Source organism: Mastomys coucha, unplaced genomic scaffold (genome assembly GCF_008632895.1).
Source record: "Mastomys coucha isolate ucsf_1 unplaced genomic scaffold, UCSF_Mcou_1 pScaffold5, whole genome shotgun sequence".
Taxonomy (NCBI): domain Eukaryota; kingdom Metazoa; phylum Chordata; class Mammalia; order Rodentia; family Muridae; genus Mastomys; species Mastomys coucha.
In genome coordinates this window covers 39,732,919-39,738,969 of record NW_022196911.1, presented here as the reverse complement: position 1 = coordinate 39,738,969, position 6,051 = coordinate 39,732,919, and the positions used below count along the sequence as shown (strand labels likewise).

The 6,051-nt window shown below is 43.1% G+C and overlaps 1 long non-coding RNA gene across 1 annotated transcript in view; it reads right to left on the bottom strand.

Moving 5' to 3' along the window:
* Nucleotides 1-4,112, bottom strand: part of LOC116078401 — an 18,779-nt gene extending 14,667 nt beyond the window's left edge. The window contains exons 1-3 of the long non-coding RNA XR_004113527.1: nt 4,016-4,112; nt 3,589-3,632; nt 3,121-3,229 (exon numbers count right to left, since the gene is read on the bottom strand). This is a non-coding gene — a long non-coding RNA (uncharacterized LOC116078401). The remainder of the gene's footprint in view (nt 1-3,120; nt 3,230-3,588; nt 3,633-4,015) is intronic.
* Between the last annotated feature and the right edge of the window lie 1,939 nt (nt 4,113-6,051).

The window sequence follows — 6,051 nt, the reverse complement described above, 5'->3', positions numbered from 1 at the left end:
AAGGAAGGAAGGAAGGAAGGAAGGAAGGAAAGGAGGAAGGAAGGAAGAAAAAAAGAAAGAAAGAAAGAGAAAGAGAGAAAGGAAGGAAGGAAGGAAGGAACAGAGGAAGGAAGGAAGAAAGAAGGAAAGAGAGAAAGAAAGAAAGATAGAAAGAAAGAAAGAAAGAAAGAAAGAAAGAAAGAAAGAAAGAAAGAAAGAAAGACCTCATGTGGCCCAGGCTGGCCTTGAACCTGCTATGTAGCTGAGGATGACCTTGAACTCCCAATCCTTTTACTTCTACTTCCTAAGTGCTGGGGTCACAGCACCAATACATGTGGTATCATGCCAGAGCTTTGTGAGCACCAGGCAAGCACTCTGCCCACTAAGTCCCTAGCCTAATAAAGGCTCTCTTGAACATGAGGTAATACTCATGAGCTGATTTGCTTTCAAGGTGTACTGGTCTTGAACTCAGGAAGGCTGAGATCCACTTCCCATCCACGAAGCAGCCTCATACAAGCCCATACTTGGCTCTCTGAAAAAACAAGACTATGACTTTTCATCTCTAAAAGTTGATCTGCTCTGAAACTTCAATTTTCTTTAGTTCTGTATGATTAAGGGTAGGGGAGCTGACACAAATTTGTTTTCAAATATAGTTCCAGACTTTTCTTGGTACTCAAGCAATTTAAACCATTGGTCAACTGAATTGGAGCTCATGTGTGTTCCTTTGTCGTGTGTGGGTCAGGGTTTGCTTCTCCATTAGTGAATCCTGTCCACTGTAATGTGAACCAAAATCCTTAGCTACAAATGCTCCTTGGAAGTAAATGTTCCCAGGTGTATTCCTTTTCTAAGAGCCATCTTTCAAAAAAGTGGTAGAGATATGGAGAAAGCACCTACTTGGTACCTGACAGTAGGGAACAGTAGGGAATCAACCCTCACCTAAGCTTACCCCCTGGAAATGCACAAAGAACAGGTGAAGTTCATTAGAGACAGGAATATTGCTCTAACCAAAGCGCTCTCATTTCCAGGGGGTTAGGACCTGGTTACTTCCCAGACCTACCAAGAATTATAGAGGTAGGCCCAGATATCAGAAGGCCTCATGAGCTTGCCACCTTGCTTCTCACACTAACTAACCACTGGGCTAGAGCCACAGAACCACTTCAGTGATAACATGGTGTCATGGCTAATCTTTGTTGCCAACAAACTTCTAGATATGTCTGTGAGGGTGTTTCCAGTGGGGTTCAGTGAGAGAACACCAACCCTGAAGGTGGGCGGCACTGTTCTGAAGGCTGAATAGAGAGAGGAAGGCAAGCTGGGCACCAGCCTTCACCCCTCCGTCCTTTCTGACTGCAGGCACAGTGGCACCTCCTTCATACCCCTGCCACCTTGCTTGCCCGCCATGATAGATGCCATCCTTCGACACTATGTCAAACCAGTCCTTTCTTCTTTAAGTTGACTGTTGGCAAGGAAAATAACTACTATACAAAGTGAAAATTTCAAGTATTTGGCCCTCTGGGGGGATTTCTAACAGCCTCCATATTCATTTGCTTGATATCTGTGGAGTTAACTGAGAATCAAACAGAAAGAAAATTATGTCTACACTGAGCATGGGCAGGCTTTCTTGTCTTCTCATCCCTCCCTAAACAGCAGGTATAACTCTTCCCAATCCATGGGCACAGAATCCAGTATGTAAGTAATCTAGTATTGAATGTGCCCAATTTCCTGGAGGCTGTGCCTACACAGGCTCGGCACCACTTCACGTGAGAAACTGGAGCTTGTGAAGGCTTAGTGTTCAAGCATGTCCTGGAAGCAATCTCTCAGCTACCCAGGGAGGACTGTATTTTCAATTGACACACTTGGCCACTGGTTTTGTTTCATTTTCTGAACTGACATTTTTGAACCGTTACACCTTTGTAAATGAACATCAAATCTTCGTGTGGCATTTAGAATCTTAAAATCTTATACATATTTCATTTTGATAGATCAGAATCTCTTGGGTCTGAGAAGACAGTTCAATAACTAAACTTCTTGCCATAGAAACATGAGGTCCTGAGGTGAATGCCTAGGTCAAAAATGACAGGTGCTGTGATGTGCACTTTTAGTCCCAGGCTAGAGAGGTGGAAACAGTTACATCTCCGGGGCTGGCTGGACAGCCTCATCAGCAAGCTCAAGACTCAAGATGGCGCTTGCCTCCAAGACTGAATTTAATCCCCGAGTCTCATGAAGTGAAGGCAAGAACTCACTGTGAAGTCTGTATATGTTCATGTGTCATTCATTTTAGAAGTTCAGAAAGAAACTCCTGCAGGCTGTCCTATGGCCTCCACATTCCACCACTCATGCTGAGTCTTCTGTCTGTACACGGACAGATAAGTTATTATAATTCTTTTTTTTTAAAGATTTATTTATTATTATAAATGAGTACACGATAGCTGTCTTTGGACCACCAGAAGAGGGCATCAGATTTCATTTCGGGTGGTTGTGAGCCACCATGTGGTTGCTGGGATTTGAACTCACGACCTTCGGAAGAGCAGTCAGTGCTCTTGCCCGCTGAACCATCTCACCAGCCCATTAATATAATTCTTTAAAAATGTCAAGAATGATTGACAGCCCCAGAGGAAAGCCACCTAAAGTTGACCTTTGGCATCCATATACAGGCACGCACACACACACACACACACACACACACGTGCCGCATACCTATTTTTTTTTAAATTATTTTGTTGTGTTGGTGAATTTTCACATGGGTGCTGGAGACCCTAACATAAGATCCTCAGACTTACACAGCAAGCAGCTTGCCTACTGAACCATCTCCCAGCCCCTTTGTTGTAAGATCTGTAAGATCTGTTATTGGCTGAGTGCTAACCTTGCCCAGGATCCCCCAACCCATGGCCTCTTCCAGGTGAACAGATCTGATAATGATCAGGGTTTCTAGAGCAAGTAGCAGTGGGGAGGGGTTAGGGGGTAAATCAGAAGCTCCACCCACTTAGGCATCTTCCAATAAGCAACCTATGCATGCAATTCTCTATTAGTCAGGGTTCTCTAGAAGAACCGAACTAATAGCATGACTATTACATACATATATGTATATATTCATATCTACGAACATATATATTTATGTATATACATCGGATATGAGTGGCTTACAGGATGTTGTGCAGTTAGTCCAGCAATGGCTGTCTACCAACAGAAGGTCTAGGAACCCAGTAGTTGATCAGTCCATGAGGCTTGCTGTCTCAGCTGTCTTCAGTACCTGCTGGAATCCCAGAGATGTAGGCTTCAACCCCAGGGAAGGAATGAACTCATCAGAGAGAGAAGGCAGACAGACAGAGCAATAGCTTTCTTCTCCCTATGTCCTTTCTATAGACTGCCAGAAGAAGATATGGCCCAGATTAAAGGTGGATCTTCCCACCTCAAAAGATCCAGAAACAGACAGACAGACAGACAGACAGACAGACAGACAGACAAAATTCAAAAGAAAAATACCTCTAAAAATAACCTCCAGTGCCCCACTGAAACCAAATAACAGAGCAGAATTCAGCAGCTGATGCCAACCTCAAGTCTGACATGAGGTTAGAAGCTGAAATCAATTAAGACAATCAAAAACCCACTTACAGAAACAAGTTTATCCAGTTGATGTGCAATATTCCACTCTGCTTCTAGAAGCAATAGAAGCAGAGTCGCATGGTAAGAAGCAGTGTCACATGGTTAAGTTCCTTAGTTCACTCAGTTGCCCCCGCAGAGCTTCAGACCCTCGGCTAATTTTTGGCACAGCACATTAAAAGTATATGAAGATTGTCAGTCAGTGAGGAAGATTTAAAATACAAATGGGCAAAGACCAAATGCGACCTCAGAAATCGTGACTGTTTTTCCCAGGAAACTGAAACCCACGAAAGCAAATGCCAAGAAGCATACCGAGGAGAGGAGAAAGCTGAACAGTGGATGCCTGCCTTTCTGCAGGCCCCTCAATTTGCTTAGATTTTTTTCCCAGTGTCCAAGGGGAGCAGGAAGGACCATCCAAGGGAATCACTCAGGGACTTACTTCCACTCAGGGCCCTTGGAGCTTGGAGGTCCTCCTCTGGAGAGTAACAGGATCTCTTAACTATAACAGGTTCAGTGGAGATTACTTTCCAGCTAAGTCAGAAGCCATTATTTTTCTTACCTGGGAATATAAAAGCAGTAGGAAAGGGGACAGGTGTTGCTTACATGAAGACTAGAGAAACAGTGGACCAGCCGACTTTCAGAGGAAACAGATTAGAACACCCATGAGTTGAGTTTAGGGGGATGAGGAAGAGAGGGAGTCATACCTGTGTTGTTGATTCTACAAGTCTGACTAATTAAAATATGGAGAGCTGAGATGTTGCAAATCCATAGCCAAAATGATCTCAGGCTATCTGTAGCCCCTTCAGTAGTCTCTATGCCTCACTCGGGACTGACCTCACAGCCTTCTTCTAACAGGCAAATTTTCCGGAAGGTAATCTGGCAGACCATTGGCTTTCACCAACCTAAAAGTTAAGGAAGGACGTTATCAATCCACGGCTAAACCTGGAACGGGGATCCCTCTGCTTTGCAAACCAGCTACCTGATGTTCTTACCACTGTCTCTGGGAAACAGCATGGTTATATTTTCTCTTCGTTCTGGGACTATTAAGAGCTTGTGTGCCCAGTCCCCCATGGTGGAACATCTCATGTCCACAATAGATTATTATTATAGAATTATAGAAGAAAACTTCCCTAACCTAAAGAAAGAGATACCCATGAACATACAAGAAGCCTACAGAACTCCAAATAGACTGGACCAGAAAAGAAATTCCTCCCGTCACATAATAATTAAAACACCAAATGCACTAAACAAAGGAAGAATTTTAAAAGCAGTAAGAGAAAAAAGGCAAGTAACATATAAAGGCAGGCCTATCAGAATTACACCAGACTTTTCACCAGAGACTATGAAAGCTAGAAGATCCTGGGCAAATGGAATTTCACAGAGGTCCAGTCTAGAGGCAGAAGTAGGGAATTAGGAATCCAGAGACAGTCCATGTGGGAATAAGATATGAATGCCATTGGAGATCTTTTGGAAGTACCTGTGACAGGTCAATGTGCTAGGTCACACATTCTACCTAAGCTGCAGAATCAAGTCAGACTGGGATTGGGGGTTGTAGAGGTGAAGAACAGGACAAGGTAGACAAAAGGGCTGATGAATAGATGCAAAGATGGATGAACAGGCATATGATGAAAGGCAGGTCAAGACAGACAAATGGGCAGATGGATGGATAACAACTGGAGTATTTTGTAGTGACAATGGGGACCAAGTAGAACTGAAGCTTCTAGGACAAGAGTTTTCTACTCATCAGTCGTTTGATCACACATGGGCTGGTCAGATGACAGGTTGGTGAGGCCTGTCATTATCATATTTGTGGTGGGTTGAATAGGTTTGGACTCTATAGATTCATGTGATTAAATGCTTGGTCATAGGGAGTGACACTATTAAGAGGAATAGTCTTATTTGAGGAGGTATGGACTTGTTGGAGAATCTATGTCATTGTATAGGTTGACTTTGAGGTCTCCAATGCTCCAGCACTGCTCACTGCATAAGATAGCCTCCTCCTGGCCTCTGTGAGAACAGTCTTTTCCTGGCTGCCTTCAGATCAAGATATAGAACTCTTAGCTCCTTCTCCAACACCAAGTCTGCCTGCACACTGTCATGCTTCCCACCATGATGATAATGGACTAAATCTCTGAAGCTGTAAGCCAATCCCAATTAAATGCTTTCCTTTATAAGAGTTGCTTTGGTAGTGGTGTCTCTTCACAACAATAAACTCTAAGACAATAGTCTTTAGATATCTTTCAAAATGGAATAAAATGCTTTTGTGAGATGCAATTTTTCATGATAAAGCACAGAGAAACCACTGTTTTATATAATATGAAGCAATTTAGAATAGGGGATAGCCTGATCTCAACATCTAAGATCTATAGTAAGAACTCAACTTATGGTGAAATGTGATTAAAGAAAGAAGACCCTACAAGAACACAAATGCCAGCCCAGGCTACTATACCCAGCAAAACTCTCAATTACCATAGA